The sequence below is a fragment of the Elephas maximus genome, chromosome 17 (assembly GCF_024166365.1).
Source record: "Elephas maximus indicus isolate mEleMax1 chromosome 17, mEleMax1 primary haplotype, whole genome shotgun sequence".
Taxonomy (NCBI): domain Eukaryota; kingdom Metazoa; phylum Chordata; class Mammalia; order Proboscidea; family Elephantidae; genus Elephas; species Elephas maximus.
The window spans coordinates 24717858-24726582 of record NC_064835.1 but is presented as its reverse complement, the minus strand read 5'-3'; the positions used below and the strand labels follow the sequence as shown (position 1 = coordinate 24726582).

Genomic DNA, 8725 nt, shown 5'->3' with positions numbered 1-8725 from the left:
TTTTTTTTAATACTATTTTATTGTGTTTTGGGGAAAGGTTTACACAGCAGTTTAGGTTCCCATTCAACAGTATCTACAAAAGGCTTTCAGTGACATTGGTTATATTCTTAGCAGCATGTGAACATTCTCATTATTTTTTTTCTGGTTGTTCCATTTCCATTAAACCAGTTTCCCTGCCCCCTTACATTCTCGTTATTTAAAGTAATAGTTTACTGTTTGGTCTCATAAAGGTGACTTTTCGAAGCAGCACAGTACTTACAGTGGATATTCATCATTTTTTTTTAGCCAATTTGTTATTTAGCTAAAGGCAACATGTGATCTCAGGGGTTAGTGTCAGTTCAAAGTTTGAAGATTATCTTAGGACAAGAGTCTCTGGGAGTCATCCAGTCACAACCAATCCAGTATGTCTGCTTTTTTTTTTTTTTTTAGGAATTTGAGGTTCTGTTCCACATTTTTCTCCCATTCCATCAGGGTCCATCTATTGTGGACCTGATTAGGACAGTTGGTAGTGGTAGCCAGTCACCACCTAGTTCTTCTGGTCTCAGGGTAGATGAGGCCATGGTTCTTGTAGATTGTTCTGTAGGCTAGTTTCTTCTCTGAGTCTTTGTCTTTTTTATTTTTTGCTCCAGACAAGTAGAGACCAATAATCTCTTAGATGTATCTTAGATGGCCGCTTGCAAGCTTTTAAGACCCCAGACACTGCTCACCAAACTAGGATGTAGAGCTTAACTTCATGAACTATATTATGCCATATGAACATTTTTCACAAGCTTCTTGATTGTGGCAGACAATGCTGTTGCCCTACTCAATATACATTCCTTCCCCCCTTTTCCCAAATGCTAGAAAAATCTCGAGATAGAGACTGAAATGGGAGTTGTGTGTTCGGCCAGTTTATGTTGAGGTTTAGGTTTGCCATGTGTTATGGTTCTGACTGAAGAGACATATGGGAAGTCATGTATCAGCTTTTGGAGAAAATTTGTTGCATTGTAAGAGAGGAACATGCAAGGGGGTTCTTTTGCCTTGTTCTCTCGAATTCTTATTTCCATAGAGTTGTGTGAAAATGTGATTCTCGGAGCTATGGTAGCTATTTGGTGACAACTGGTGACAAACCTGAAAACTAAAATCAAAGAATGAGCACAATGGGATAAAAGAGCCTGGGTTCTAGATGAGAATGGAGAATGCTGAGTTACTGAACCAGCCCTCAGACACTACCTCTAGATTTATTGTTATGTGAGAAAACTAAGTCCTTATTTTAAGTAGACTTTTAATTCAGCGTTCTATAACTTGAAGCTAGGAACTTACTAAATGATAATATGGGTGTAGGTTACATTCCTGCAATATTAAATGAAAAACACATGATTTTAACAGACAAATATCATGGGGAGATACTTGTTTCTTTTCAGTGAACATTGAAGTGTGGAACTGCAATTTACTGTTAATTAGTTAAGGAGAGCTTGTGCAGAGCTTGTGCAGATTTCAATTTTAAATGTAATGTTTGGTTTACATGGCTAGTGCTCTTTGTTCATTATACCCTTTTTGGTTCTTGAATTGTAAACATTCTCCAACATTCCCTCTCTTATATTTTCTGAGAAGGGTAATGAAAGGGGCAGCGTGAGAAAGAGATTGTAGGGACCTAAAGCCCTGGGTATTGGAGCATTGTTTCTGCATGTCTTGCATGGTTAGCTTTTACATACTCCAGTGATTTTGTGATTTGCAGTTTGTTTCCTCCCTTCCCTCTCCCTTTCTCCATGATTCTATAAAGTTTAAAATTAACCTGTGTTCCTCTTGAGCAAATGGAATAACAATCAATGAGATCTGGGACGAGACAAGCAGATGGGGGAGGTCCATCTTGTGACTGAAACCAGGATGGGCTTAGAGGACCTCTAAAGAATGCCCATAGAAGGTCAACATGTCTGAGATGTGATCAACATGCCCCCACCCCCTGCAAAGGGGAACTGCCTTTCTCCAGATCCTTTAACCTAAGCCCTAACCCTATAAAACCCTCCAGCCAGTCTCCAGCAGACAGACAGACTGTGGAGGAGCCCATTCGCCTCCATTTCTTGTATACCAGTATACCATAAAGCCCTCTTGCTGTTTACCTTACCGCATCCCAGTATTGGCCTTGAGGCAGGTGGCTCAAATACGTGTTTAGCAGTGACAGTAAGAGTTTGCACAATATTTAATTTACTAAAAATACTTAAATCAGAACATTTGTTTCCTGGCTTCTCATCAAACTGAACTTAGGTTTGATTTGACTTTTAATTATTGCCAAGGCTGAAGTACAGTTTTGGAGACTTATATGTTTATCGCATAGATTCATATTCCCAAAGAAAAAGGAGAACCTTTGAAAATTATTGAGCTAGGGGAGACAGAGTTGTGCTTTCAGAGATTATTTTGGCAACAGCAGAGGTGGCTAAACTAGAGAGGTATATGGGGATATGCTAAATAACAGGGACTACACCGTTCTGTAGTGTGTTTCAGTTTAAACTGAAAAAGTTCCTGAATGTGGGTAGTGGCTGTGGGAAAAGGAGGGAGTGCATTGTGGTGGGAGATTCTCTTACCTGGCAGATAAGAATTGCAGAAAATATTTTGAAGCCTTTATCCTGAAAACAATTTAATTCTCACTAATATTTATTGAGTGCCTACTGTATAATCTGCACTGTTCTTAGCCCCCAAAGCAAAGTAGTAAACAGGACAGACTGGTCTTTGTCCCTATAGAGTTTATAGTTTCCAAAGGAACACGGAAATAGACAGAAAAGGAGAAATATGTCTGATGAGTGTTATGATGGGGCTCTACCAGGAGCTACGAGAAAATAAAGAATGACTGCCGACATTTATTGACTATTTAGCATAAGGCAGGCACTGTTCTAAGCATTTTGCTTATACCAGCTCATTTAATTGTCACAACAACCCAGCGAGAGAGATGCTGTTATTACCAGCCCTATTTTATTAATGATGAACCTGAGGCACAGAGAGTTTAAGTCACCTGCCCAAGGTGTGATAATTAGTTCATATGGAGATGGGATTCACACATGTTCCCTCTCACTCTGTAGCCCGCATTCTTAAGTACAATGATGATGAGGAGAGACTGAGGAACTCAGTCACTGAATTGTTAAGGACCCAGCAGGACTTTGATGTAGAAATTTCCAGTGTTTCAATTAAACACTTTACAAGGGAGGCAACAAACTAAAAACTGATTTGAGGACATCCCAGGAGAGACAACAACTGAAGGCAGGTACTGCAAACCTGTACATTTAACATTAATTATGAAATAAAAAAGCCTTAAGGAAGAGACCATGAGACAAAATCTCCCTTTAGAATTTGGGAAGAAGAGGAAAGAAAACAATACAATAGCTTTCCTTTCAGAGAGAAGATGATAGGGATTTGGGGAGTTTCTTTTTGCCTCTGTGCTGAGGGATGCTGAATCCCTTGAGTGAGTTGAAAACTAAACACTGATCCCTCAGGAACTAAAGACAGATCATGGTCCAGGGTGTAAATACAACCCACTCACTTCCCTTTTACTTGCAGAATCTCTTCCATGGGGAAGAGCCTGAGCCAGTTCTAACCTGTTTATAATCAAGTGCACTACATCACTTAACTCACATGAAATCATCTGTGTTTCATCGAGTGGAAATGGTGACAATAATAATGATTTTTTTCCCTGTTGCTTGAGAATGCTCAATATTACAATCAGAAAATATCATCTGTTGCTCAAAAATATTTTCAGGACATTTCAGAAAATAATCCTGGGCAGCATACTGTTAGAATCAGAGGAAGGAAAACATCAGAGCTTGAAATTTCATTTCCAGGAACACAGGAGTAAAAAAAAAAAAAAAAAATTGATACAGAATCACACAATTTTTCTGTTTTAAGGAGGTGAGTTCCTGAATTCCTTCCATATTAACGTCCTCCTTGTTTTGAAAGAAAGTCCTGGGATCTATGATTTATCCTTTCTTACCCATTATGTGCAGTCTAAATGTAGATGAAAGAATCTGTGACATGGGACATTTTCAGAACCTCTCCTAGATTCTAGTTCCTTAGTTTTGAAATAGAAACAATGTTCATGGCTCCCATCTTGGAAGGCCTAATCTGCATCATAAGCCAGCACCATGATCCTAGGGCCTCCACCTCCAATTTTACTGGTAAGGGGAGGGCTCAGTTAGTTAAGAAATAAGGAGAAGAGAGAGGCAATTCTGTCCTGGCCATCTTTCTTTCCTTTATCCCTTGGTTTTTCCTGCTGTCATGTTACATAGGCAACACTGACATTCTGTATGTAGACAAAGTTGGAGGTAATCTTTGGAATTTTTAGCTTATAAAGACTCTAAAAATGGGAGGAGAATGGAAGTGGTAAAGGCTGATTATATGGGCCCAGGTTGGGTTAGTCTCAAACATTCACAACATATACCCCAGTCTTGGGGGAGGAGATATTGTGGGAAATTCTGGATTGCCATCTAATGCAACTCCTTTCTCTTGTCCCCAAAGGTAATCCTACAGAAAAATGGCTACTGGGAATGGTTCTTTTGTGAATGAATTCATTCTGATGGGATTAACAGACCAATGGGATCTCCAATTCCCTTTGTTCTCCCTGTTTCTAGTAATGTATATGGTCACTGTATTGGAAAACTTGGGCTTGATAACTCTAATTGGGCTTATTTCTCACCTTCACACCCCCATGTACTTTTTCCTCTTTAACTTGTCCTTCATAGACCTGTTATTCTTCTGTATTTACACTAAAAATGCTAATGAACTTCAAATCAAAGAATAATATCTCCTACAAGGGGTGCATGACCCAGGTCTACTTTTTCTTTTTTTTTTTTTTTTTTTGTCATTTCTGAAAGCTATGTGTTGACATCGATGGCCTATGATCTCTATGCGTCCATCTGTAATCCAATTTTGTATAACATTGCCATGTCCCCTAAAGTGTGTTTCAACCTTGTTTTTGGTTTATGTTTGATGGCCTTTTCTGGTGCTATGGCTCCCACTGGGTGCATGAGACTGACCTGTGATGCCAACGCCCTCAACCATTACTTGTGTGGCCTTCTCCCTCTGCTCCAGCTCTCTTGCGCCACCACTCATGTCAATGAGCTTGTGGATTTTATTGTGGCAGGCATCAACATTATTTTGCCCAGTCTTACCATTTTTATCTCTTACGGTTCCATTCTCTCTAGCATCCTCTGCATCAATCCCACTGAGGGCGGGTCTAAAGCGTTTAGCACCTGCAGTTCCCACATAATTACTGTTTCTGTTTTCTTTGGATCAGGTGCATTCATGTATCTCAAACCATCTGCTGTAGGGTCTATGAGTGAGGGAAAAATCTCTTCTGTGTTTTACACCAGTGTGGTTCCCATGATGAACCCCTTAATCTATAGCTTGAGAAATAGACATATTAAACTTTCCTTGAGGAAATCCCTGATTAGCGAAAGGTTTTGATCAAAAACAGAATCTCTCTGTGCAAGTAGTTAGAGGACAGGGAGGCTCTGCAGGTTTAGTTTTAGTATTTTTTATGGCATTATTTTTACCCTACTTCTTTTTTTTTTTTTTTTCTTTCTTACCGTGGTGAGTGGTATTTGTCTTTTATTTAATATTATTTCTGCTTTTGGTGGGGATTAATTTTCACTCACTCAACATTTGCATAATTCCTTCTTAATCTCACTTTTCCTCTTATATAAGAATAACGTTAAGGAACGAATTTATTATCACTGCATTTTTAGTGTAAAGTTGAATGGTTTTTTTCTCTTGGAAAAATATTAATGAATCTGTGAATGATCCAATAAAGCAATTTTAGTGTGACATTATACCATTGTAGTGAAGGGCTCTTATTTAGAAGTTGTAATGTTTCACTGGATGCATGAGTCAGATAATCATTCTTTTCCTGTCTTTCCATCCTTCTAGGGCAGCAACACATGTCCTTCATACGTCACCACTTCACAGAGATAAAATGTTCCATGGACACTCTCAAATGTATCTCACTCTGTAGGTATGCACTATGCACTAACCTTCTTTTGACAAAGAGTTTACTTATATACCTTCCCACACTAATACTAGCACATAATTGATCCTATATCTCTAATTATTGCATGGATGGGAAACTTAAGCTCAGAGGGGTTAATGATTTACTTACAGTCACCAAGCTTCTTAATGAAAAAAGCCAAGAGTGAAGTCTTAGCCTACTGATTTCAAATCTACTTTGTTTCTACTTCATTTTATTTATTTATTTCAATGAGCACAAAATATGAGAAAACATTTCTGTTTTAGTGAATGTTGATTTTGTTTTATTCCAGGAGGAGAACATAACTTTCTCTCAGGGCAGGTAGTACATTTTGTTTGTTTCTTTCTTTTCTTTAGGAAAACTCTGATGGTTCTTTTTGGTGGGAAGAGGATGCTGATTGGGCAAATAGAGTTGGGAGATGAATGACCCAAAAAGATACTGACTTTTTTTCTGAAAAATAAAATGAAATGAATGTGAGATACTTGCAGCTGTTTTCATTTCAGAGAATAGAGGACATAGGAAAGAAAGAGGTCCAGAAACATGTCATTAGACCAGGACAGAAGAGACACATGGCCAACAAATAAGAGGCCCCTGTGTAGGGAATAGTCAAAGAGGTTTCAGACAATGATTTCACTTTTTTGTAGCCTGTTCTGTTGAGTACTGCAATTAACATACACTATACAAAAAGCTTTGGTAAACTTATAATGCACAATGATCAAAGACTGTTGGTAGTGTTTTGGGGAATGAAGGAGGAAAAGGTGTAGACAAATTTGTGGGGAAACAGGTAGTGAGAGCACTGCAACTTTGGGAGATAAAATAGTGAGTGCTGATTGAAACTTATGTCAGGAAGCAGAAATTGAGAAAACAAAATGATGAGAAAATGAAAGTCCCTACCCTCTCACTTCTGGAAACTCTTGGAAATATTATGGAGATCACAGAATTTTTCTGAGTGGGAAAAAGGCATAGGTTATTTGATATTGGAGGGAATTTAAATTCAGAGAGCATGAGAACCTGGGAAGAATTAAATTGCACCTGTTTTTGTGGCATTGGTGTGCTATGACCATGTGTATTTTAGGCTCTACAAAACTCAAATTACAGCTGATATAGGAATTATAATTGAAAATAAGTATTTTTCAAGTTTATTTTTTTCCTAAATTTTATTTATTTTGTTGTTGAGAATACACCGCACAACATACACCAATTCAACAAAAATCATAAATGTGCAATTTAGTGACATTGATTATATTTTTCTAATTGTGCAACCATTCTCCCCCTCCTTTTCTGAGTTGTTCTCCCCTCATTAACATAATCTCACTTCCCCCTAATGTTCCTATCTAATCTTTCAAGTATGTGCTGTCAATTTTATCCCACAGAGATAGTTCTTAAAAGGGCATAATGCTCAAGACAAAATTTTTTTAGTAGTTAAGCTAAAGTATTTTTTAGTTTTAAGGTGACTCCAGGGGATATTTTTGGTTTAAGGTTTAAACCAAAAATATCTCAGAGCAAAAGTTTAGGAATTTGTCCACCCTCCATGGCTTCAGGAAGTCTAGAGTCCATGAGAATTTGAAATTCTATGCCACATGTTCCCCCTTTTGATCAGTATTCTTCTACAGAATCATTGATTAAAGTATTCAGTAATGGTTGCCAGGCACTATCCAGTACTTCCAGTCCCACGAAAAGAAGGCAGTTGTTCATGGGGCCAATTAGCCAGACATTCCATAGTTTCCTCCTGTTCCTGACTCACCTTCTTCTCTTGCTCCATGTGAATAGAGATCAATTGTTGTGCCTTGGATGACAGCTTAGGTTGTTTCCACTTTTGGCTGTTGTGAATAGTGCTGCAGTGAACATTGGAGCACAAGTCTCTTTTTGAATCTCTGCTTTCAGATCTTTTGGGTATATTCCTAGGAGTGGAATTGCTGGGTCATATGGTAGTTCTATTTTCAGTCTTTTGAGGAACCCTCATACCGTTTTCCACTATGACTGCATCATTTGCATTGCCACCAGCAATGGATAATGGTTGTAACTTTGCCACTTTCTCAGCAATATTTGTTATTTTCAATTATTTTATTTTATTTTAACATCAGTCATCCTCTGATGGCTAATGATGCTGAGCATATTTTCATGTGTTTGTTTAATATACGGATGATCTCTTTGGCAAAATGTCTATTTCAGTCCTTTGCTCATTTTATGAATGGGTTATTTGTCTTTTTGTTGATAAGTTTTTGAAGTTTTATAAATATTTGACTTATTAAGTTCTTGCTGGATATATGGTTTCCAAAGATTCTCTCTCAGTCAATATCTTGTCTTTTCAATTTTTTTTCAAGTCTTTTGATGACTAAAAGTTTTTAATTTTTATGAGGTCCCATTTATTTATTTACTTGTCTTTTGCTGTTTCTGCTTTTGTTTTTATGTTAAATAATCCATTTTGAAAAGCTAGGCCTAACAACATTGCCCTTGCTTCTTCTAAGTAGTTTATGGTTTTAGTTTGCACATTTAGGCCCTTAATCCATTTTCAATTTGTTTCTTTATAAGGTGAGATGTATGGATCCTGTTTCTATTTTCTACATGTGGAAATCCAATTTTCTCAGCACTCTGGGTGCTTATGAAAGAAACTCTTCTTTCCTCATTGACTGGATTTAGCACTCTTGTCAAAAATCAGTTGGCCGTATGTATCTGTTGTTCTACCAGTACCAGCCTGTTTTAAGTTCTATAGCTGTATAAAAAATAGCTGTATAG

The 8725-nt window shown here is 37.7% G+C and overlaps 1 pseudogene; it reads left to right on the top strand.

The window, feature by feature from the left end:
* Nucleotides 1-4498: 4498 nt before the first annotated feature.
* On the top strand, nt 4499-5430 carry LOC126060857 (olfactory receptor 145-like; annotated as a pseudogene).
* The last annotated feature ends 3295 nt before the right edge of the window (nt 5431-8725 follow it).